This window comes from Colobus angolensis, unplaced genomic scaffold (assembly GCF_000951035.1).
Source record: "Colobus angolensis palliatus isolate OR3802 unplaced genomic scaffold, Cang.pa_1.0 Scaffold201, whole genome shotgun sequence".
Taxonomy (NCBI): domain Eukaryota; kingdom Metazoa; phylum Chordata; class Mammalia; order Primates; family Cercopithecidae; genus Colobus; species Colobus angolensis.
Genome location: NW_012115167.1, coordinates 3366035 through 3393251, shown reverse-complemented (window position 1 = coordinate 3393251; position 27217 = coordinate 3366035).

Here is a 27217-nt window from a genome sequence, read left to right as displayed (position 1 = left end):
TTTAAAGATTTACACATGCTTGTAGTTATATTTCACTCATTTTCACTGTTATTTAGTGTTTTATTATACAACTATACATCAGTAAATTTACTCACTTTCTGGACTATGGATATTTATTTTTTTCTAGAATGTTTGGCTGCTATGTACAACACTGCTCTAAACATCTGGCATATATCTTCTGGTGCCCAATACTTTCTGTATTTAAGAGTAGAATTGAAGGATTGCAAGATATATACATGTTCAATTTTACCAGATAATTCCAGACTTTTTCAAATACATTGTTGTCAATTTAGTCTCCTTTTATTAGTAGACTGGTTTATATAATTCAACACCTTCCTCAACACTGGACATTGTCCGTTGTTACAACTTTTCCTACCTGCAGTTTAATATATTTTGACTCTGACAAGAGTCAGAAACTCTTATGTAGGAAGAGATGGATGCCTATAGACTTTGACCTTGCCACTGAAATTGTTACTAAAATGCCAGGGATTTGGTCTAGGTCCCATTGCTCACTGCACAGAAAAGCAATTACTGAGACAGGGAGTACTGCCAAGGATGAAGATTTTATTTGGGTGGTACAGCCAAGGAGCATAGGAAATCAATCTCAAATCTGCCTCTTTGGCTTACTAAAATTCGTGATTTATATGAAAGAGAAAAAATATAACTGTATGTGAGACAACAGGAATTAGGGAGGGAGAGGGAAGAGGAGTTGGTCAATAGGAAGTAGGTAGTTGCTTAGGCAATCATGATGGGTTAGGAGTTTGGTGTCTCCTTGTCCAGATTTGGTGATATGGTAAGCTTTAGTTCCTTGGCATTGTCCGGGAGGTCTGATGGTTGGTTTCCTGAGAAAGGAACTCAGATAAGACAAATGTAACTTTCTCATGTTTTAAAACTTGGAGGGTCCATTTATATGTTTATTCAAAAGAAATTATAAACATCAGTTCTATTGGACAAATGGGCCAGTTTCAAAACGAGGGGTCATAGGGACCCTGAAGGTCTTAGTTTCTTCTCTGATAATTTATGAAATACAAAATTAGGTCTATTCTCCAGACAATTCAGTTAAATTTAATATTTTGTCTGATATCTGTACAAATGAGATTAGAATACACTGGCTAATAGGAGTTACAGGAATAAAACCTCAAGATTGTAATTCAATGGGATGTATTCTATGTGTAAGGAGGCACAAAGAACTGCCTCTGGAAGAGGAACTGGGTGTTGGATGCATTGCTGTGATAGCATGTATTGACAAGCCACACTCTGAGACCTCTACAGAAATTGATGTTTCTTTTATAAACTAAAATTTGAGCAGTGTGTCACATATAATATAATATACTGTGTTGGGGATGGGGTGGACATGAATGAAGCAGTAAAGCTGGAGGAGAAAAGGCAAGGCAGATAAAAAGGGAGTTGAGGAGGAAGTCAAACGTAGGGTTACTTCTGTGGCCACTAATATCTTCCTCCTCTTCCCTTTCTTCTTCTTTCTCTTCTCCTCCACTCTTGTCTGGCAAGGCATAGTGTTTGAAATTTGACTCACAGTCACTGTCTGCTCCTGTTGCACCAGATATGCTTCATTCATTGCCATTCCCCTCCTATTTCCATCCTTTGAAATAGGTTTAAGTCCTATTGAATATATCTAGTTAATTGCCTAAATTATCCAAAACATTTTTGATGAGAGTAAACAGGTTTTGATGATTTCATTTCAAATAATTTTTGTGGTTGTTAAATTTAAACATACATGTATACTTATAAAGTTATAACGGATAGTCAGTAATTTTGTTTCCTATTCTTTTCTCATAAGTCTTTGGAGATAGTTTCATAATATAAATCCCAATAACATTACATTGGAAATAATAATAAACATTTTTGTTAATGAAATAAGTAGACAGCTGCAACACAAAACTTTTGGTCTAGGACCTAATTCAGATAGAAAAGTATCCAAATGACTTAAAACTTTTAAGCAGCATAATGTGACTCAATGGACTGTACTGCTAGTGGTCTGATTTTTATTTAGAAAGAGACTTAAAACACTAAGCTGCATTAACTACTTTCTAAACATTTTCTGAAAAATAAAGTTGAGTTTGAAGGCTCACTTCCTCAATTCTGAATGATGTCCTAAGAAAATTAGAAAACAAAATAAAAAAATTATTAATTTTTTCTGGCTTTTAATTTTATATCTCTTATTCGTATGGGTTTTTTGCCTTGGGATATTAGCAGATTTATTTGTCTATTTCACAAGTAATTAATGGTAAGATCTCCCTGTTTTAAATGTTGTTAATAACATCATAAAATAAAAAATAAAGTTATAAAATTAATCACATGTTTAAAAAGCCATTTGTGTATTGCAGCCGTGTAAATGTCAACCTTATACTTGACTGGTCCAAGAGGTGGTAATGGTGATGAACTGTTCTGATAATATTACCATGCATTTGTTATGGTACTTTGCCTTTTTCAAAGCACTTTCACACACAAGTGAGGAAACTGAGGTCAAGGGAGTTTAAGTGACTTGTCCAGATGCAAAGCAGCTGTTTCTATTTGATAAAATGTTACAGAGTGATGTTAGTAAGTTTCAAGGCCAGCACAACGATCTTTTTCCTCTGAATCCTTCCCTGGTACATTTTTCTCCTGATATCCCAGGCCACTCTACTGAAGTGAAGCTGATGAACACCATATTGGCTTGTTCTGTTTGATAAGTTATTACCCACTGACTAAATATGTCAGTGAAGTGAACACTTCCAAAAAAAAAAGAAACTAATTATACCATATACTACTCATATCCTTTGAGGTAAAAGTGTATCTTTTGGCTTAACCAGTTCTGTTTTTATTAGCATGCATAGAAATAACCTATGTCTACCTGAATGGATTAATTCATTCAACAACAGATACATATTAATGGTCCTGGTTTAGAAAAAATGAGTGTCCAGCCTTTATGAGGTGCTGGACACTGGCTAATAGGAGTTACGGGAATAAAACCTCACAATTGTAATTCAATGGGATGTATTCTAAGTGTAAGGGGGCATAAAGAAATAACTGCCTCTGGAAGAGAAGGGTATTCAGATGCATTGCTGTGATAACATGTATCGACAGCCACACTCTGACACCTCTACAGAAATTAATGTTTATTTTATAAACTAAAATTTGAGCAGTGTATCACATATAATATATAATATAATATACTGTGTTGGGGTGGGGTGGATATGGATGAAACAGTAAAGCTGGAGGAGAAAAGGCAAGGCAGATAAAAAGGGAGTTGAGGAGGAAGTCAAAGGTAGGGTTTCTTCAGTGGCCACTACTATCTTCCTCCTCTTCCCTTTCTTCTTTCTGTTCTCCTCCACTCTTCTCTGGCAGGGCACAGGGTTTGCAATTTGATTCACAATCACTGTCTGCCCCTGTTGCACCAGATATGCTTCATTCATTGCCATTCCCCTCCTTTTCCATCTTTTGAAAACAAGCTCCACTGCCCTGCTCTGTTTGTTGTCAAGAATGAAGGGCTTGGCGTAGGAATGTTTCCCAGACAGAAGGTGAAGGGTCAGGCTGGACCTCTGGACATTTGCAGTGTTTAACTTGCTTGGCATGTCCTGTGAAAGGGAGGGTGACTCCCAGTGCTTTTGACGGCAGTTTGTATATATGCCTCAAAGCACGAGTCAGATCATGAGATTGCCTGTCAGGTCATCTCCTGTGAAATCCATTATGAAAAACACCCGGAAACTGATGCCTGACTTGAAATCCTTAGTTTACTAAATTGCAGAAATTATCTTTGGAAGGTTTTGTCACTTTTATTTATTTTTTTTTTATAAAAAATAATGTTTGCAGTAATGCCTCATGCAAAGTGCTAGTTGAATGAATCTGTCACTGAAACTTCAATTCTAGATTACCACACTGCAAGATCTGCTATTATAAATGAAAACACATCTTTAGAAAGTTCACAACAGTTTGAAGTAGATGAGCTATTGAAATGCGATAGAAAAATCTACCCTTTACAGATTAGTCCAACAGTGATTGTAGTCCAATATGTAAACACAGTCTCACTTTATTGTTAGGGTAAAATGGTCCTTAATGTGCTACTCCAAGTGCAGGTTAGCATTACCTAAGCTTACGAATAATGATATAAATTATCTTTAAGAATCCTTTGCTTGTGAGTATGACCACAGAATTCAAAAGCAAATAGAAAACCACTGCATTACAGAACTACCAGACTTTCTTGATAATTTATTTTTTTAATCTCTGTAAGCACAGAATCACAATTTACTAGCGGAATGCTACCAAGCAGATTTTAGAGGAACTTTAAAAGTAGGTTTTAACAAAAGAGGTCTAAAAATGCCACAACCTTGTATTACAAGAGCAAATGTGAATAAGTTGGTTTTACTTCCAGAGCACTGTTATGTTTATAGGGTGTTGTAGGGGTACAGGGCTCCTTTCAGTTTTTTTATGGTTCCTTTGGAAGACTATTTTATGGTATTTTATCACAAATGTGAACTGTACTTTTTTAAAAAAATAATAAAGATTGTATTTAGTTTGTCAAATGATAGGAAATTGTCCAGATCACGTAGGAAGACCAAAGAGAACATTGGGAATCCTTGACCAATAAATCAGAATCTTATTGTACTTGAAATTTTTACTTGACCCACTCACTATCTTTGTAATTTTTATTGAGTGATGTATAATTAAAACCTTGAAATAATGACAACCCCCGACAATGGTAGAGTATGGCAAGGAAAGAGACAAAGAAGAAGGGAGTGGGCAGGGAATGGAAAATGAAACTTCTTTCCCATTGTGCCTCTCCTGAAACAAATTCCCACAGAGGGTGCATGATCACAGCTGTTCATTCAGATTTCAAGTCTGCTCATGGCACATTTCACCACTATACCTTTTTTATTTGCATAAAGCAATTACCCCCATGGTCAGTGGCTTCATAGTTGTCTAGACAACATGCTTCAGATGGTATCGATGACCTCAGACGCACCAGGCTAGCTCTAAATTAGTGATGAGGAGAGCTTGAGGGATGTATTATAGTAGTTATAAACCATAAGAAGGTATTTAAATAGATAGATAAGACACATGCAAATCTTTTCATTGCCATGACAACCATCTTGATATAGGTTTTCCATATGTAGCAAGAAGGGCAGAGCAAAAGGCACTGGGAAAATAGCAGGAACCTGTAATGAAAATGAACCCTGGCAGGGGATTAGTCCAGATCTTGGTCATTTATTAACTCTTAATAGAATACAAACTTCTGTAGTTATACACTGCTCGCCAGGTCAGAGAATCATTATTTCTAAACCGCAGCTGTATAGTTCTCAGCTCTATGAGGATATCCCAGGTCTCAAACCTTCACAAATGACTCTGACTGATGAAAGAAAAGAATAAGGTGATGCCAGGGTGCTACTCAATGAAAATTCTTTGCTGCCCTTCAAAAGCCTCTCAGAGAAGGATTCATCCAATACTCAAATGCATCATTTGTAGACATGTCTTTGTGTTGATCAGAGAAACGAATGAATTCCCAAATAATCATATAATGATGTCCTACACTCCACTTCAAAACCAAATGATGTTTGTTCTTGTGCAACTACCTGGAGGCAGAAGAAAGGAACTTCTGCCTGTTTCCCTCCATCCCTCCCTTCCTCTCTCTCATTTTTCTTCCTTGCTTCTTCCCCAGCAACCCCCACTTCTTTCTAGCTCTCATTCATCTCTTTCTCTTTTATTGCTCCTACAGTTCTTCATTTTTTTTAAAAAGCCAACCCAGTTTCAGGACCAGCTTTAGGCACTGCTGATCCTCCCGTGGCCTGGGAAGCTCTCTCCAGGAATGTTTTCTTCTGCCACAGATCTGCGGAGTGAAGTGAGTCCTGCTGGGCCTCTCATTCCTGCCTGGTTCACCCTGAACATCTGCTCAGAGGTGAACGATGACGGAGGGAGAACACATGTATACCTTCAGCTCAGTGTAACATTTTCCTCTGCAGATCACAGGCCTCCACAAGGCCCTTAAATCTTTTGAAATATAAATGGCAATTCTACTTACTACTTGTAAGGCCAAGTCTGGTACCATTGGCAGCACCACAGAGTCATTAAAATTCTTCAGTCAGATCTTTGTATGTGCAATCAATACATGGATTTCTTTTGACACAAACTGGCATTTCAACACACAAGGGAACATTGGTGAAAACAAGCTGGTTTATTAATTAAAGTGATAATAAATAATTCCCTAAACTTAAATACGTTTAGGACAAGTCTTGGCTCCATCATCTGAGCTCTGAGGCTATTTTAAAACATGGAATTCCTTTGTGCTTTTTCCAGCATGAAACCAAATCAAAACCAGAAAGATCCTTTTCTATTGCAAAGTTACTTAACTGTTGATTTGGTAGTAGATCTTGTGCACCAAACTCTATAGGGTACTATTTAAATATGGTTTCTTTAAAAACTAAGTGGCAACTTGCAGCAGGAGGCATAGACAAGAAATGGTTAAACAACAAACGCCCTTCAGCGAAGCACAATTTAAAATCTCATTCATCAGATTCCACCTGTCTTTGGAAAACATTCTAACTTTATGGAAATTGAAGACTATCCATAGCCCCGAAAACTGTTGGTGTTAACACTGTAGGGCATTCTGTGTACTGACATCTAGGTTCCTTATCCAGAATACGTGTTCTGTCTGACAAATTTTGGGGGTGTTGTTTTGCCTCCAAGATATTCAGATGTTTCTTTTTTTGACATCTGGGGTTTTAATTAACACTCTTTTTGTGTATTTAAAGCAAAATGAACGTGGTGTAGTCTGGACAATAAAACATTTTTATTTATGAATGCCATCCCTGTCATGTTAATTTGTACCACGTTTCTGATTTATCCTAAAAGAACACATTCCACAGTGGATTTGGAGGAGTTAAAGGGAATCTACAGGGTGACTTTAATCTTTATGTCTTTATATACTGGAGGGCATTTTACTGCACCTCTGCACTGCTCTCACTACACAATCATTTTCTGCTTTAGAAATGTAGCCATTTGGATCAATAGTTACAGTACAATATATTATACTTCTGATGGGGGCCTCCCAGGATGGTTAAGAAGCACTGTGGTGATTTCACCAAATACTTGATTATGCTCAAAAATCTATTTTTAAAAAGAAAGTTATCACAACATACACAGAGCCAAATTTATAGGCATTCTAATGAAATGTTACTTACTCTACTTACGTATATTAAAATAAAATTAGGAAAAATGGAGTGCAAAAGAACACTTTGCAGCTTGAAAAAGAGAGATTTTTAATGGGACGCTAGAGCAGTAACAGCTAGAAGTAGCTGTCTTTTGGAATTTGTAGCTACTGTGGTATTTCGACTGCTATCAAACACTGAGATTTTTGGGTTCGGCATCTATTTCTGGCTGATGTGATGACTATACACTTCTAATATTGGAAAGAAAAGGGGAGAAAAATCCCTGAGATGGCCACAGATGTTTGCAGAGTGCACAGAGATGGAGCAAGAAAAGATGTAAAGACAGTATATGTATCCTAAAGTGTTAACAAATGTAGGCTTCAAGTTGAGGATTTTACTGTAAATTCTTTATCTGTAAACAAACTGGGTTATCACAGCTGTTTATTGTACTGCTAGTCCTGATCCTAACCTTTACGTCTTTATTGCTTATATACCATTCCCTTGTTTATGCGTCTGTACCATTCGGTGCCCTTGAACTTGGTTCCTCTGAGTCCCGACCCCTGCATTCTTGCTCACTCACTCTACTCACGTCTGCAATCGGTAAATCTGAGACAGGCCCTGGCTGATAGCCGAGCTGCAGTAGGGCAATTAACACAGAACTAAAGTGTCATTCATGGCAGGGTGGGGAGAGTGGCAGACCGCAGATGACAGTTCTCAGTTCTGAAGCTGTGACATCCAGGCCAGACCCGGGATTATAGGGAACAAGGGGAAAAAAGAAAAGGGGGAGGGCGGGGAGTTGTATTTGGATGGAGAGAGTTCTCCAAAGAAAAGCGCTGAGTGGTTTCTCTTTGAAGAATTGTTTATTCCCTGTATCAGATTCCAGCTGTCTGACCAGTTAATTGGATGAATACCTAGAGGAAAACATTCTGTGCATTAAGTGAATTGGGGAAAATGGGCATCTTTCTTTCTCTTTAGAAAGAGAAAGTGCTTTTTCTTAAAAAAAAAAAAAAATCACCAACTCTCAATCAGCCTTTAACGGTATTTCTGCCAGACTTAGATTAAAAAAAGGAAAAGAAATATCTTTTATTAAGTGCTTGCCTCCCCCCACCTTTTTGCCCGCTCATGGTTTCCCCTGCAGCCACTTACCTGCGCCAGCTCTGATATCTTAATAAAGTTAGTGTTGAATAGAAACAGAGTGCTCAGGTGGCTGCTCTCTGAGAAGCAGGTTCCTTTTTAGCCCCTTCCTCTGAGTGGCTCTGGAGATGCACCTATGCAAAAGAGAAAGCTACTCCCATTTACCCCAAGTCACAGGGCTAGAGGGCCCCCAGGCCACCAGGGGGCATTCTGGATCCTGAGGTTGCACATCTAGGTGTCAGCTTCTTGAAAGTTGTGCATATCAGTTTTGAGAGCAAAGACAGCTGTTTTTTTAGCTTTGAGTGCCCTCCCTCCCCTCCTTCTTCTCACTCTCCCTTTGCCACACTGAACCTTGGCTTACAATTCTCTCCAAACATTTTAACTTTTCATGAGATTGCTTCCAATTGTTAGGAGGCCATATTTAATAATAGTAGCTATCTTTTATTGAATATTTAATTGATGCCAGGTGTTCTATATACTATATCTTTTTTATTCTTCGCCAAACACAAGCAAACAAAGAAAAATACAAAACATGGATAATTATCTTTATGTTCCAGATGCGGAAGCTAAAACTCAGAACAATCAAATATCTTGCCCAAGGTCAAATAGTGAGAAAGGATAGAAACAAATTTCAACCTACTATGATTCCAGAAAACAAGTCTAAAGCACTGGGCCTCTATCTTAGCTCTATTCTTCACTGGCTATGAGATCTTTTGGGTCAGTCTCTTAACCACTGTATGTCTCAGGTACTTTATCTGTAAAATGAGAACAATAACACTTGTAGGATTTTTGTGAGGATTCAGTGAGTTGATCCTGTGTATACAAAGTGCTTGAGTATTGTCCAGCACATGCCAAGAATCCCGTCGATGTGGTAGCTGTTGTTATCAACACCATTACCTTTCCTCCCTGTTTATGATGCAGAGGCAAAGGGATTAGCAAGTTGGGGAAGCTGATATGGTAATTTACACAGAACAACTGGCAATCTATAGAAGTATGGAAACAGAAAAAGAAAAGACTTAAATTTTGGACACAAGATTTATTTTTGAAGCATCAGATAATTCCATCCAAATAAATGTGGATGATTCAGTTGTGTACTGGGTTCACACAAAGGATGGATTGCTCAAAAGCAGTTCCTAGACTAACATTTTTCCCTTAATGGTTTGCTAAGAAAGCAGCTAATAAGGCTTCAGGAGTACCGTGTTTCATATCATACACTCTACAGTGTGGTTGCAAAGTGAAGGCAATCACTGCCACATGAACATGATATATTGGAATTAGCATCTTGCCCAGGAAGATAAGATTCAAGTCCTGAACATCTACATTTATAGTATCATGTTTCGGAATTGTATATATTTGTGCTAAAATGAACTTTAGGGATCATTTTCAGGGTGAGGTGATGAGGTCGGGAGTTTAGAAACACTGTGTCTACTAAAAATACAAAATTAGCCCACTGTGGTAGCACATTCCTGTAATCCCAGCTACTTGGGAGGCTGAGGCGGGAGAATCACTTTCACCCAGGAGGCGGAGGTTGCAGTGAGCCAAGATCACACCATTGGGCAACAAGAGTGAAACTCCATCTCAAAAAAAAAAAAAAATCTCAAGGGAATATAACAAAATGCATTTTGTTAGCTGCCATGTCTTTGGTTTGGCTGGAAGTTGGCTGATCTGGGCTGGACTCAGCTGGGTGTCTGTACTGATCTTGTCTGAGAACTCGCACAAATCTCTAGAAATAGCTGACTTGGCTTGGTTGACCCCAGGAAACTTGTCAGGGATGTCTTTGCTGCATTTGACTCTCATTTTCCTTTTGAAACCAGTAAGCTAACGCAAGCAGTCTCTTACAGCAATGAGAGAGACTCAAAAGCCTAACTTACAAATACTTTACAAGTCTCTTTTTACTTCCTGTGTGTCATGCTCCATTGGCCAAAGATAGTCACATGGTCAAATGCAGATATGAAGAAAAGAACGAGGAAGAACAACCACCCATTGTGAAGCCAAAGCAAGTAACACGGACAAGACCAACCTCAGTGGAATGAGAAAGTATACTCCCCCCATGGAAGTGAGGGTATGAGAATCAATATTTCTGGAGAAAAAAGATCACTTTATTATACTTGGGGTTACTTGATGCATTTCTTGTTTAAGATTCATCTCATTAGACTATGATTCAAGGTCCTTCAAAACCTGGTAAAAACCTAGATACCTAATTTTGTTCATTCATGTATACTCCTAAGAACATTTCAGCACTAGTTAAATTAGTCTATGTGTTTGTTGTGTTTAGATTTGCATATTATTGTCTCACCTTGTGCCTCTGTTCAAGGAACCCACTCCTGTCAAAATTCCACTCAATCATCCTACATATAATTTAATGTTCAGTTTATGTGCCGTCTCTTATTTAAGAGAAAGCATATGGCATTAATTCATTGAACACTATGCTGGCACTCTGCTAGGGGCCTTGCATATGTCCTTTCATTGAATTTTTAAAGTATTTTGGGCATTGTTTTCTCTGAGAAAACTGAGATTCAGAAAGTGTATAACTGGCTAAGATCAAATGTGTTTATTGGTGACAAAGAGAAAATTCAAGCCAAAGTCTGATTCCAAAGTCCATGTTCTTTCCACACCACCATGAAACCTATCAAATAAGATTCTACCTTCAGAGAATCCTTAGTATTTATTGCTTCTTACATTAATTTGACAATTAACATTAAATTGCTTTTAATTTATTCCTTGGAATTCTGCCATATTGCTATATGTATTCTTACATAACTCTTTTTTTTTCTTTTTTCTTTTTTTTTTTTTTTTGAGACAGAGTCTCACTCTGTCACCCAGGCTGGAGTACAGTGGTGCAATCTTGACTCACTGCAACCTCCACCTCCCGGGTTCAAGCAATTCTCTGTGTCAGCCTCCCAAGTAGCTGGGATTACAGGCACCCACCACCACGCCCAGCCAATTTTTGTATTTTTAGTAGAGACAGGGTTTTACCATCTTATACAGGCTGATCTTGAACTCCTGACCTTGTGATCCACCCTCCTTGGCCTCCCAAAGTGTTAGGATTACAGGCGTGAGCCACTGCACCTGTCCTCTCACATAACTCTTTAAAGGCACATTTGTTAAATTTTTGCTTATGTTTTATTTCCCCTAAGGGAAGTAAGAAATGTGGCCTTTAAACTTCTTTATTTGGATGAGAGTACCTAGTACAGTGCATTCCACATGTAAATATTAATGAATTCATAGTTTGATGAGTCTCAATAGGTTAGAAAATTGCCTTTAATATTAACTTGTATCCCATGATGCCTTACCTCTTGATTATTAAAAACAACAACAAAAAAACTTTTTTGAAAAGAAGAAATAACTGAGAAATCATTCATTTTCATTTTTCTAAGTTAGTGGCCATGGGCTGAGATTTTAAGAAGGCAATCGAATGTTAAGTCAGGATAATACATGGACTGTGTCTTCGTAATAGCTTTAACTGTTTTTATTTTCGCTGAATAATAATGGACTTTTTAAGTATCTTTAAGGAAATAAAACTATTGAATTCTAGCAGCGTTGGATTGAAAACTGGTTAAAAGGAAGGATGCTACACAAAATTACTAGTTATCAGCTCAGAAATTAGTTGATGGCCTCTGGATCACAAATGACACTGGTGTTCCATAAGTTTATTAACAACCTGAAAGATGAGGTGAAGTGGCAGGGCAGCAAATTTATTTAACCACATAATTACTCAGATACTAAACATAGATGTAGTCAAGAATAAGGGGTGGGGAGAACTTCAGAAAGACCAAAGGCAGTTAAGTAATCGAGCTCCACAATTGTGAATAGAATTCAGTGTTGCAAGTTCAAGGTAAGACACAGTGGAAGAACCAATTCAAGCCACTCATACACAGTACACTAATGGCTTCTGAACTACCCACTGCCTCTCAAGAAAGAAACTGAGAAGCCACAGTCGACGGCTCAAAGAATATGTTGACATGACATGCAGGAAAAAATTTTTAAAAATAAATAGGATATTGGGTTGTATTAAGAAGGAAATCAAGGATAATGTGAAAAATAGTATGTCTTTGTTATATATGAAAACATCTTAATAGTCATTCAGGAAACAGGGAATTAAAAAGTCACCTTGAATGTTGCCTTTAGTTAGGAAGACTTCATTTGTTTAAAAAGATAAAAGGGAAACATGGGGGAAACCCAAGGAGAATAGTAAAACCATCCAAAAATTTGTTAGAATTCCATACAGGAGGCGTGAGAGATTTCATGTCTTTGGTAGAGAAAGTGAAACAGTGAGAAAAGATTGTGAATGGGAAAAGAGAGGGCAATGTAGTTTTTAAATTTATTTTAGGTTCTGGGTACATGTGCAGTTATTGTTACATAGGTAGATTGTGGGTCATGGGGGTTTGGTGTACAGATCATTTTGTCACCCAGGTAATAAGTATAGTACCTGATAGGTAGTTTTTCTATCCTCATCCTCTTGCCTCCTTCACCCTCAGGTAGACCCCAGTGTCTGTTGCTCCCTTTTGAGTGTCCATCTGTAGTCAGTGTTTAGCTCCCACTTATAAGTGAGAACATGTGATATTTGGTTTTCTGTTCCTGTGTTAGATGGCTTAGGATAATGGCCTCCAGCTCCATCTCACTGTAGATTTTGTATTGTTTCCTGATTATATGTGGATGTGTGGATATGCTAGCATGGAAGATGTGAAATTGTGGATGGATTTTTACCATGAGTCTTGTTTAGACAGAACACGCACATCAGCCTTACATGGCATTCCAGCACCAATCCATTGTAAACCATAGAAAATGTCTTTGTTACATATTCTAAAAAGAAAGCAGAGTACTTATAACCATTAAGATTCCATAGGAATGCTTGACAGGAAATACATTTGCATCTAGAAATGATGAAAAAATCCTGTGAGCACATTTCCAACAGAGAAAGAGTTAATATCATAGGTTACTTTTATCAGCTGGGAAAACCTTACAAATATCTGAATCCAATGAGGCTTAGAAAATTTGTGACTATTAACATTGTTGGATGTTCATTCAGGATATATTCTTACCCACCAGCATCCATTCCTTGAAGGGAAGAAACATGGTGTATCAGTTGGAGTCCTGGAGAAAAAAACAGAGGCCATTCTCAAACTGAGTATTTTAGCGGTTTAAGAAAGGGGCTATTTAAATTTTGTATTAAAAAAATAGTGTAGTACTATGGGCCTACAAACACCTCTTGGTGTTGGAGCAGACATCAGAATCTAGAAAGTGTAGCCATGCCACATGGGATATATCTTTTTTTTAAGATGGAGTCTTGCACTGTCGCCCAGGATGGAGTGCAGTAGTGTGATCTCAGCTCACTGCAAGCTCTGCCATCATGCCTGGCTAATTTTCTTTTTATTTTTAGTAGAGACGGGGTTTCACCATGTTAGCCAGGATGGCCTCGATCTCTTGACCTGGTGATCTGCCCACCTCAGCCTCCCGAAGTGCTGGGATTATAGGTGTGAGCCACTGCGCCCCACCGGGAAACACCTTTTTATAGGAGTGCGCCCTTCCTACAAGGACACAATCAGCACCAAGCAATCTGAGAGGGCACCGGGGCAAAAATGACCCCACTGCAATCCTTCTGTCCTTTCAGTGCAACCCACTGGTGTAGAGCTCGAAGGAGCCTGTTGATAACGTCCATAAAAATCATCTTCCATTAAATAGAGCAAGGAGGAGAAAAGTAGAGATTAAATCTGGAAGAGTAGCAAAGAGGACCAGCACATGTCTTTGTCAGTCTTTTTTCATATACCAGACTTAAGAGTATCTGGAATGTAGTAGAAAATCAATGCCAATGGAATGAAAGCATGAATGCACAGAAGTAGATAAAAGTAGTGAGTTGTCAAAAAATAGTTTAGCATGCCAAAATAGTTGGAAATCTGTGGATACTGACTTTTATGGTATTAACATAGTTCTCAAAATAGAGGGAATAGAGACATAAAATAGATTGTTATTTTCTAATGGTATTGTTCTAAAATGTTATATGTAGGAGAAGAGTTTAACATAGTCAAAATAACCAATTAGCTCTTATCAAGAGTCTAGATAGACAAATGGAACAAAAAACAAACAAACAAACAAACAAACAAAAAGTGTCTGGCTAAAGAGCAGATTAATTTGACTTAGTTCTTTAAAATAGATATTTGATATCAACTGAGTGTCCTTCTTAGCCCATTTCCACATTTAACTTACAGTTAATAATTTGAACTACATTATTGGCTTGCCATGATTGCTGTGTGGAGGAAAATCCTTTGGCTCTCAACTGCTGACTGGTGAAACTGATGATCTCCGTTAAATGAAGTGTATCTAGGTTGCTCCCTATCTTTAGTGGGGAAACATTTTTTAACAGTTTTGTTGACCAAGTTGGAGAACATACATTGATTTGTAAAAATTTCTAAAGCCTGAAACAACTCTAGTTGTCATTGGGACATCCCTCTATCTCCAAAATAAACCCCTTCTTCTTTCAAGTTATATTTCTGTCTTATACCTTTGAATCCTTCACTGTCACTCAGCATTGAATTTTTATCTTTCATAACAATATTACCTCTGAGTTTATGCCCCTTCACACCTTTGATCTACCTGAAACATTGGAAGTGAAATTCCCTCAGGCATAAAGTGCACTTTCAGTGATCAGCAAATAAGTACTAACAGAACAGTAGGCAGTTTGGAACATATCTTTTTATAACAAACAAACTGTGCAATTAGAGTATGTGAGGAAGTGCTTTTCATCATGAGCTTAACACCTTCCTCTTTGACCGGTGGTCACTGCTCTTGATGATTTCAAAGGCAAGTGGCCTTGCCTCCTCTGACTTTCTTCTGAGTCTATTTGGTTCCCTTACAGAACTTTCTGCTTCTCCATTCTCACCTGAGTCTTGTTATCTGTGCACTTTCTTTATCCCCATTGCATTAGTAAGTAAAGTCCGCTAAGGAAAAATATGAATCTCCTTCATTTATGTAGTCCCAGTAATACCAATGTTCACCCTCCTTAGCATTTATAAATTAAAGAATCTGAATCATCATCTTTTGATCTCCCTCTCTCCCTCCTTTCTTGTCTTTTGTTGGCAAAGATGAGTAGCTGCTACAACTACACACTTAGTGAATTCAGAAAACATAGTAAAACGTATTAATACAAATTTGTTTGCTCCAAATCAGCTGCTAACTATAAATATTCTGAGGAAACATCTTACCAAGCAAGCTCTGGATTACAATTACACAGGAATGAAGTCCATGAAAAATAGGGGGCTTGTGTCAGGTGTTTTTATGGAATAAATTTCATGAAGCCACAAACACAGTACATGAGACTTTACGAGGAAGAAACCAACCAGAAAATGTTTTCTTGTCTTACTGAAACTCCATAAAAACAGGAATAACAACAACAAACAATAGCAGCAAACGTCTGTTGATCATCTATTATTCACCAGACCCTATTCTAAGTGCTCACCATACTAGCTCATTCAGTCCTTACAACATCTGACTTTTTTTAATTACTTGCTGCAAACTCAGCACCTATCATAGCACCCAATAAGTTTTGAAGAAAACCCAAATTAATGTTTTTTATGTTCCTCTTTGCTAAGTAAATAGTGTAAACAGCTCATTGAAATACTTTGAAATAATGTGTCAGTTAGGTACTCTGCAATTCTATTAGATACGTGAGGTTTATGGTCAGTTCTACCACAAATTACATGTAATTTTTGCCAGGACACTTTGCATATATGGACTTTAAGTTTCTCTCCTAAAAAATGTGGAAATTAGATTACTTCCAAGATATGTTCTAATTCTATAAAAGGGATAATTGTGAACTGATCAGTTAAATTCTTCAAGATAGGTTTTGAATTAACTCAACCTGGAGGGCCCACGGACACAAGCCTTCTTTGGAAAGTCATTTATTCCACATGTATTTAGGTTCCTTTATAGACAATACAACTATTAGTAAAACTGTCTTTACTATTTTTTCCAAATCCACATGACGGATTCAGAACTCTAGGGTATCACCTCTGTGGATGTCACAGTGCTAGAGTTACCTCATTACTTATTTTCCAGGAACTTCCTGATTCTGCCCTCAAGCAGGGTAGACCCTTGACCTGTTCTTAGGTTAGTAGCTGACTGTGTGCCTTGGAGAAAAAGCAAGCCAGGTTTCAGAACTTTCACACTGAAATGTCAGTCTACTTGACTGCCTAAACATCAAATCATGTTCATACCTTTTCAACTCAAAGCGTGGATATCAACATTTCAAATATTCATTAGATGATTCAACCATTAATTGAATTTGAGCCATTACTAATCCAAAGCTTATTTGAGACATCTGATATATAAGAAAGACTGTCGAATGGGTCATGAACAACCCATTTATTTCAAATCTCTAACCTCTATTTCTGTGTTAATCTAAAACAGTAGTGGGATCTAGACCTAAGCTTCATAGTCTCATAATCTTTTCTTTCCACTTCTGAATTAAGATTTAATACTGCTTCTTCAATGTTAAGAGAAATAAAATATTTCAGAGCATTTATTTTACTTTATCAAATTAGAGCAGAATAGCTGTCTACTGCATTACCTAAGCATACCTTAAAGATAAACTTGTAGGTGTTAGAACTGGAATTTAGAAAGTCTCGAATCATACTTCAAGTAGGTAAAGAATATGGCATAGAATTCAGTCTGGTTTGTGCAACATTTGTTCTTCAAGATGTTGTCAATTGGTATTTGTGGCAAAAACTAGTTGTTCCCAAGAATGCAATTCCTTTCCCTTTTGGGCACAGCTAGATTTTATTTTCTGGCCTCCTTTATTGTTAGGTGTGACTATATGACTGAGTTCTGGACAATGGCATGTGGGCAGAAGTTATGTACCTCTTCTGGGTTCTACATGGTTCATACTTTTTCTTTCCTTGACTGTGCTTGAATATGGTTAGGCAACGCTAAGCCAAGCAAAATTAAAAACATTTCTTCCTTGGTATCATCCTAAAATTTCTGATATACTAATGGTCATCATCAATCTCTAAGAATGCACTAGATCATTCAGAATTTCCCAAATTTCACCTCATCTCATTTTCCTCTTGCAACCAGTAAGCTAACCCAATGACATGGGTTTTCTCCATCTTGGTCAGGCTGGTCTCGAACTCCCGACCTCCACTGAGATTTTATGGTGACTTTTACATAGCATTATTTGGGCAATAGATAACTAACCTAAGATATTTTGTGGTTGTATCTCTGTCACAAATGTATGGTAATTATTAGCTATAGGCTACCAATACAGCATGCCAAAGAGATTTTAAATATTGAATCTGCTTTTCAAATTACTTGACATTCATTCTGTACAGTGTGCCATTTTTAAATTGGATGAGTAGGGTGTTGAAATATTTCATGAAATACGTGGAATTGGGATTAAAACTTACAAACTGAGTAAATGTATGTTCTATGAATATCTATGTCCTTTTAATGTTTAAAAATAAAAAATGTAGAACAATATAAGATGGAAGACAGAGTCTTACCACATACCACTAAAAAAAAAAGTTCTTACGCTAGTGATTTCTCAAAGTCTGTCCCCAGCTCTGGGCTCACTTATTCAACTTTCTGCTTAAGACCACAATTCAGGTGCCTCACTATTGGCCCAGCCATGACTTGTTCAAAGTTTAAATTATGATCCAACCTGTTGTTTCTCTCATCTGCTTTCTTCTTAGTTTTTCATATATCAGTAAACACAATTATGGTTCTAGCTGCTCAGTCAGAAATCTGGGAATTATTCTTGGTGCCCTCTTTTTCCCCGTATAATCCTCACTTCTAACCCGTGAGCAAATTCACCAATACCACTTTTAATATATATTTTTGAATTGAATCACTTTTCTCTCTTCCATGCTTACCCCCTAGCCTGACCGCCATCATCTCTCATCTGGAACACAGCCTCCAATACAGCTTCCTATTTCTACTCTTATCCCAGCCATCCACCCTCTATATAGCAGGCACTCTAGTTTTCTTCAACTTCAAATTGCAAAAAAAATTGTCTCTCGATTAAAATTCTTCTTTGACTGTTAATACATGTATCAGCAAACAAACAAAAATTACTTCTAAGCTCATTCTCAAAGCCTACAAAGTCCTCTGGGATTGCATCCTACCTAACTGTCCAGTTTCACTTGTTCCACTGGGGCCTCCCTAACCCTCCAGTCACACTAGTCTCCCTTCAAATCCTTGACTCTACCAATCATCTTTCTGCTCATAATCTTAACACAAATTGTCACTGTCTAGAATATTCTTTTTGTGGTAAGCTCCTTTTCCTTTGGGTCTTAGACTCCCTCAGGATTTTTTTTTTTTTTTTTAACCACACTAAAGTGGACTTCTTTTATTCTCTACTTCATATAACTTGGAAATTTTTTGTTATATTTCTTTTCTTTTTTTTTTCTAATTTCTTTGTCTTTTTCCTCTATTGGAACATAATCTCCTGGAGGCCAGGGACTTTATCTATCTTGTGCACCATTGTATCACCAGTACCTGATGTGTGGTTGATGCTTAATAAATGTTAGTTAATTGAATAAGTAAAAAATAATAAAATTCTATGCCTTTCTTTTGAATTTATTTGGACAGCTGTCACAATTTGCAACTTACTTTAATATTCTTCTTAACCTTTCTGTTTTTTTTTTTTTTTTTTTCCCAGACAGAGTCTCATTCTGTCACCCAGGTTAGAGTGCAGTGGCCTGATCTCAGCTCACCACAACCTCCACCTCCCGGGTTCAAGTAATTCTCCTGCCCCAGCCTCCTGAGTAGCTGGGATTACAGGTGTGCACTACCATGCCCAGCTAACTTTTGTAATTTTTAGTAGAGATGGAGTTTTGCCATGTTGGCCAGGTTGGTCTCAAACTCCTGACCTCAGACGAACTGCCCACCTCGGCCTCCCAAATTGCTGGGACTACAGGCGTGAGCCACTGCGACCAACCTCCTCTTAACACTTTCTAACTTAAAGTTTATTTTCTCTAACCCCACACTTTTTTCATGTCTTAATTAGAAGATCTTTGCTTGTGGACAACAATGATCAAGGAGGCCAGACTAAGAAAACACAAAACCTTCTTCAACTTCCTGAAGTGAGAAGGTTAGGTCAGGCTTAACGTAGGTGGTATTAGGCTAATAATATTAATTAAAAAGGAGAGAGACAGTAAGAAGAAAGTTGCAGTGTAGGAACAGAGGCTTCAACCGTTTATTTGAGGCAAGTGAGATCTTAACTTATTGTTTACACTAAAGTTGTCCCATGTGTGAGCTGGAATGATGTCACAGTTTCTTGGTGCAGAACGTAAGAAGGTTCTATGAATCCCTTCTGATGGGTTTCTATAGTACTCTCTGGAATAGGAGAGAATATGCAGTGTTACTACAATAAAAGAGAATCCATGAAGGGGAATGGCTCTTTATGGTTCAGGAGCAACCTGTATTAATAGCTGAAACACTGACATCTGATGTAACTTATTCTTTGCCAAACCACATGGTTTTAATTACTTATCATGGCTGTTACAGAGTTTCACCTAGAACCAGAAGTCACTGGATTTCCTTTATGCAAGTTTAAAAGAGAGATGTCAATCCTAGTTCAATCCCCAAAATCTCAAATCTGCAATGAGGCCCTATTCTTTTCCCTTTGGCATTGCCCTCTCTATTCCTTCTGTCAAAGGTTGTTCCTCTTCCATTTAGTTTTGCCAAAGTCTCAGCGGTGTCATGCTGCAAGGAGATGTCATCCAAGGATACTAAGGCAGAGTTAGAGTGTGATCATAAGAATTACAAGGTGCAAACAAACACTGCAGTCTGGCTGGGTGTTTATCAGTAACACCCGGAGACCATCACACACAATCTAATCAGCAAATCACCTAAATACAAGCTGTCCCATTGGCCACCTTAGGTGAAAATGAAGCAGCTGTTTAATTTAGCTTCTATGAAATGAACTCATATCCTGAATCTTTGATATCTTTATTACTATTGTAATTTATTTATTTATCTTGTGGTTATTTTATCTTCTCTGGAATCTTTGCATTGTTCTGGAATTGTATTTCTTCAAGTGCATGACATGCATACTGGTGATGTGGGCAATGACTTTAGGGATATATTAATGAATTTAAAATAACGTAATAGTGGTATATTTTTTAGCTGTATTAGAAAACATATGCACAACTATCAAATCCCTGATTTCTAACTTAGAACAAGATTAAGCAATAAAACGAGAGTTGATTTGAAGTAATTTAAAAAATATATATATTTAGGGTCTCCCAGTGGTACACAAGCTGATCTCAAACTCCTGGGCTCCTCCTGCCTTGGCCTCCCAAATTGCTAGGATTACCGGTGTTAGCCACCACTCCTGGCCCCAGTTTCAAGTAATTTTTATGAAAGAGTAAATAACAATGGAAATACTACTCATATATGGACGAAAATTATAAATGTGGTAAGTGGCTACCTAAATTTTGGGAAGCATGATTATATTTCCTAGTCATAATATATCTTGGTTTAAGACAACTGATAAATGAAATAGATTTGTTGCTTAACTATTAAGCAACTTCCTTTAAATTTGAATACTTGGCCATAAAGGCAGTTTTTGCCTGAATGGAACCCAAAGTGTAAGTCTTTGCAGCAAAAAATTTTAAAGGCGAGAGTGAGGATAAAAAAGAGAGAGTAGAAATGGGAAAACAAAAAGGGGAACAATCCTGACATTGGGGTCCTGGTTGTAATAGCACATTTTGGTGCCAGGCTGGTAAGTGGAGGAAATATGATTTTGGAACCTAGACTGCTCAAACCCTTAAAACCTCCCAAGAAAAGAACTTTGGTTGGTCTGAGGCTGTGCAATTGCCAGCCACAACTGAATGCTTTATTGCCGTCTGGAAGTGTTTATTTTCTGAACATAAATTCAGGGGACAGATTCAAGGCATGTCTAGAAATAAAGCATATCATCATGTGAGCTGAGCTGACAAGGACAATTTACTGTACACTGCATTTGTTCTGGGCCCATCGGAGGAGAGCCAACGATTAACATTCTAAAATCCTCGCTGTTCAGTTCTGATTGTCCCTTCACTGAACTTTGGAATGGCATGGATTGACCCCTGAGGAACTGTAGTACAGAGCCCAAAGCCCATGATGGGACATTTATTCCACCCTAGAAGTTTTATGCAGCCTCCAGATGCTCCTGTAGCAACAGGCTGGCCGCTGATCCGAGAGAGAGTAGCACTTACAGAAGCTATGATAATTCAATAAGCTAATGCACGTGAAGTGATTGGCTTGGTAAATATTGTGCTCTATATTTATTGTTACTTCTTCATTATCATTATTTTGTCCTCATCTTGAGTAATAAGACAGAACTGAATTAGACATTTTTGTTATTTTTCTGGAGGTATTAGTGTTCTTTTACACACCATTTTTAGAAAATCTGATCTCGGCTATAGGTGGCAATGTTTAATCCATTATTAGAATGTACAATTTTGAGATCTTTTCACACTTTAAGGACACTGAAAAAGAAAAAACCCTTTTGTTCCAAAGCACCTCAATACAGCAAATTTTAGAATGAGATGAGGAGGCGAATTTAAAGTCAAATAGCTTGCAATCATTCTGATGTTTAACATATTAGAAAAATGAGACTAGAACTAAGTTTAAGTTGGTAACATAAATTGGGTAAGGCAGTTTGATATATTTGAGATGAAGATCTCAGTAGTGTTCCTTTCCATCATAAGAATGACTAAACACTTAATGTTTGCAAGTATTTAGGAGAGGAAGTCTTTTTCTACTGCTTCCTTCTTGGGCTGTCTTCCCTGGCTTCTACCTTCTGCCTCTGGCTCCAAGAGCCAGATCTATTAAGGAACAAACAGCAGCAGCCAGATGGGGGCAAAGAAAGACTCATAAGGAAGATTTTTACACATTGAAAGAGGGTGACTTACACTCTTGTGTAATTTCTCCTGAGATATCTGAGCATCTTATAGAGGTACTGGGTGGACAGAAAGGATTTTAAAAAGATGGGTTTTTTCTTTGTTAACATTAGTGTTTTGTCCTTAAACATTCATTGAGAGATAATAAACAGTTTAGTTGAATTTAAAACACACACATACACAACTCTTCACTGTCTATTTTAATGGTTCTATAAATAGTTATTTTCATGGCAATTAGATCTGTGAGCTGAGAGTATGCAGGAACCAGAGTCTGCATGCCTGTCTTCCTCCCTCCCTCCCTCCTTGCCTGCCTTCCTTCCTTCCTTCCTTTTTTCCCTCCTTTCCAACCTTCCTGTTTTCCTTCCTTTCTCATTCTCTTTCATTTTATCTCCCTTTCTTTTTTTCTTTCTTTCCTTCTCTCTCTTTCTTTCCATTATTTCTCTCCTTGTCTGTTTCTCTTTCTTTCTCTTCTTCCTTCTTCCATTTGTTTCTTCCTTCTTCTTTTGTATCAGGATTTTATCTAGCTGTGAAGATCAGTCTACATTTCAAAATACACTGTAGTTATTCTTTGTTTTCAATTTCACCTCATTCCGAGTCATTCGAAATAAGGATCAAGGTAACCCAAGTGGAATTCTAATTCTGACTTTTGTGAGTCTATTGACAGTCTCTTACTTATGACGTCTGAGTTGGTGATATATTTCTCAACTATCTATATAACTTAATAAGGCTATTATTAGAAATACACTAATGGGAAATTTAAAACTGGCTAAATGGCACATTCCATTTCTCTTTCAGATAATTCCATATATTACTACTTCTGTTTAATAATTAATGCTCTTGTTTTTAAGATATTAACAATTTAGTCTTTGTCCTGCTCAATCCACTTTCATAATGAAAAGCTCAGTGTGTTCTATGGGCCTTGTATCACTTCCACACTAATTGTGATGAAATGTTCAGTATAATGCACCAATAAATATTTGAAAATTGGGTGGAAGGAATGTGGGAAAGCACTTTGTGCCTTTAATTGATATGCTGAACAACATTGGTTGTAAATGGGACTAATGCATTTGATTTTTTCTTCCCTAGATGTGATTTAGAAATTGTGGTATCTAAAATAACCTAGGTTGGTTATTCACTCTCGTCAGAGTGACTGGTTCTACATCAACTGCCCTTGCTTTCCTTTCCTCCTTTACAGTAAGAAACAATTTACTAGTAATACATCCAATTTAGTGACTGGAGTTCATTCAGACTAATACAAAGATTTTCCTAAAGTCTGGTTAGTTGTGACTTCTTACCCACTCTATTTCTTTCCCCTTTTCTAAAATTTCCTTTCTTATTTTGCCTGAGTCATTTGTGTTTTCCTGAATTAATCTCAAGACTGAGGGCCATTGGTATCTTCTTTCACTTTGATATGATGTAAAATTATGGTCTTACTTTTGAATCTTGGCACTATGCTACAATTCAGCCACTGCATTTTGTTCTTGTGTCTATGTAAGTCTTTTGCAGGTTGAGAAAGACTGGCCTTTCCTATAATTTCCTATAATTGGCCTTTCATGGCTTTCCTATAATTCCCATCAGAATTTTTCTGCTCAGAATTGTGGTGGCTCCATCACAGCTGTGGAAGTCTTTTCACCTCAGCCACAGTATTCTAGATGACTAAGGCTTTTCAGGATTTAACTGTCTACTTCACTGGTCTTATCTGCTACCACAGTCTCCTCCAACCATCCCACCACCTTTTGCACCATGTGACCACACCAAGCTACTCACACGCTTGTGTCCTTGTCCCTGATTGCCACAATTGCCTTTTCTTTTCTTAATGTAGCTTAGGAGATCTCAGTATCCTTCCCTGACACTCCAAGGCAGAGTTAGGTTTTCTTGTTCACTGAGATTACCAATCCCCAAGCACCCATCTCTTCTGCCACCTATCACGCTGACTCTGATACCTATCAACAGGCTGCAGTAGCCTGTTTATTTCAGTGTCTTTCTCCTACTGGGAAATCCTTGAGGGAGATATCCTGCTTTTGAGCTTTGTATCCTCAGTACCCAGTGGAGTTCTTGGGGGTATGCATTTCTGGGTTGAGTAAATATATGCATGAGCAAACTAGAATTGAATGAATGAACTCTCCCAAGCTAACTCTGCACTTCCAAGAACACTGCTAGATTACAGAGTCCACAGAATCTCCTGTCCTGGAGATTATTGCTTTCTTCTTCCCTTTCCCTAGAACAATAACAAAAAAACAAACAAATCTAATAGTAATTTTCTGGTATCCCCTAAATGTTTTCAGAACTATTAGATATTAAAAAAAAAAAAGAGGGGACAAGAACTTTTTAAGGCAGCTTGAGCTTATAAAATGTATCAGATTACTTGACATTATTACTGACACTATTAAAATTGACACTCTTTGCTGAGTGTTTTGTGGGTGCTGAACCATTGTTTAAGAATTGAGTGGCTAATACAGAGTGGGGGTCATGAAAGTGATATGAAGGCCAGAAAAGAACTGAGGTGCTGATTCCTACTCAGTGTCTGCAGTTGGGGTAGATACTCTTGATTTAGGAAGATTGACTAAAAAGGAATATGCTCAGGCCCCACCTTGAAATTTGAAACCCTTTGCCCTCCTTTCTCTTCTGTACACATATGAATACTTGATATTTTTCTCTTGCCTGTTAGGAAGTTCTGCACATGGAATTTTGGGAATTTTTTTAATGTTATAGTAATGTAGTACGGCTATCCCAGCTTTCTATCAGAAGTGGCAGGCAGCCAAAAACTAGAATCATTGTTTGCAAACTCTAAATATAGAGTCAAGATTTATATGAAGAAAACAGATATGTCTTGTTATAAAACCATGAATAAGCATTGGCACAAACATAATAGTTTATTCTTCCTTGATATCGCTTATTTTAAATAGCTATCTATCTTTTACCAAGATACTGTAGAAAGATACATTACAGAAACATTTGCTTCAGCTCAAAGTACCGGAGGGTTGCTCTTTTCTTCATGCAGTTAAAGACTTCATTATTTCTAGGAAGTGATGAGGGAAATAGCCTAAAGGTGATTTGATCTTTCTAAATTTCAGGTAGCCTGTGGGATTGTTGTTATTAATAATGTATCATGTTTATCTTTAGGTCACTGTTGATGTGATTTTTTTTCTTATTCTAGATTTGCTCTAATTTCGTACAAAGGTTGCTTCGATCCTGAGACTTCTTTGGCCTTTGGTCTATGAGATGTGGCATTCAGCAAAGGGAGAAGCCTCCCCCCTGCCCATCTGTGCTTCTCCCGGCTTCCTTTCCATCCTGCCCCCTCTCTTCTGATTTCTATCCCCCTTTAATCATTTCCGCCTCATCCACAACAAAGGGGAAGCAGGGGGAAAAAAGACTTTCAGAAAGAGTTAAAAAGAATGGATGAAATTCATGCAATGTACACCATATGGCCTGACATTTTCCAGATTAGGTAAACATTTCTATTGGGGATAAATAGTCCTGTACATTGATGTGAAGAAATTGCATGAGACAGGGGCACATTCAGCATAGTTACGCTATGGGGTAATGTTTTCTCAGTAGGAGAAATCTGAAAACTCAAGGGCAAGTGGCAGGAGGGCCCTTGGTACAGTTCAACTTTTGGAAGAAGAGGTTAAAAACCATGAGTTTGTGGCCAAACTAAATACTGTCTTCTTGAAGTTGAGTGTTAGTAATTGTTTTCAAATGCATGTCCACACACACACACACACACACACACACACACACACACACACACACACAGACACAGACACTCACTCTTGTAAGAAACTCTGACCGTCCATCGCCAAACCTCTCTGAAGCAACCAAAGCTCAACGTTTTGTCAAAATCCATTTCTGAATGGCCCATGCCTATGGAGAGACACTTGCAATTCCCAGCAAATTGATTCTAGGTAGGTTGTTGCTGGTGTGAGTGCCTGCATCGGGTGTAGACTGCTTTGCTCCTTGGTGAACAGCCCCAGAGCCATAGATTTCATTTGATCTTTGCAAAGGCTAACATCTGTCTGCTGTCATTTTAGTAAGATTGATGACAGGCAAGAAAGAGGAAAGGGGAGGGAGTGGAGGGAACAGAGATGAGGAGAAGGAGCTCTGGGCGGCCCCAGTGGCAGTGGCCAAGGCTGCCAGGGGTCACCGCTGCAAACCCTTTGGCCAATGAGGTCTGTGGTGGAAAGCAGCCAGGCCCCACACTGGCAGTAATTGCACTTGGTTTTTACAGCTGATAGCTAGAACTCCAAGACACAAAGGCAGCATTTTGCACCTTATATATCTTAATAGATTACTCACATTGCAAGCAGCACCAAGCTAAATGTTATGACAGCCATAAGAATGTAGTTTACTGTTATCTTAATGTAGCTGGCCAGTGCAGAGTAAAGCCATCAAAAAATATTATATTTTTTTAAAGTTTCCAAGAGAAACTAACTGATGCAGACACAGAGCTATTTTTACACAAAGCCCTGAATTTTGGCAAACGCCCTTCAAACCATAATTTTAAATATATACACACATATTTCACATATGCATATGTATATGCATGGATATGCACATTTGTGTATGCGTTTTCTCCATTTGCTAAATATCGTTTTTCTTTCACTACTCCCTTTAAGTTGTTATGTGAAAACCATATAGGGAAGATTCAATTTAGATATTTTTAAGAGATGATACCATTTTGGAAGTTTGTCTAGGAAATAGTAAGCATTATTTCTGAAGATACAAATGACATGCTTAGGAGATTTGGCATGAATGAATGAATGAATGATGACATAGACCTTCTGCTAATAACATGGTTTAAATAGACTTCTTGCATCAAGTTTCTTCAGGTACACACACCTGGCAGGAAGAAGCATGGCCTGGAATGTGAAGCAAATGGAATTTGATAGGGTTAAGTACCACAGGACAGGGGAAATCCAGGGGTAGCCATAAGGCCTATCTCTGTGCATTTGCTTGTTTTTGTACTGGTGGGGTGGGATGTTTGATTTGAACTTGCTGAAGCAGTGGCCACAGGGAATTTTAGACTGGTTTTGGCCTTTATCAGCGGGAGGCAGATTCCATGAA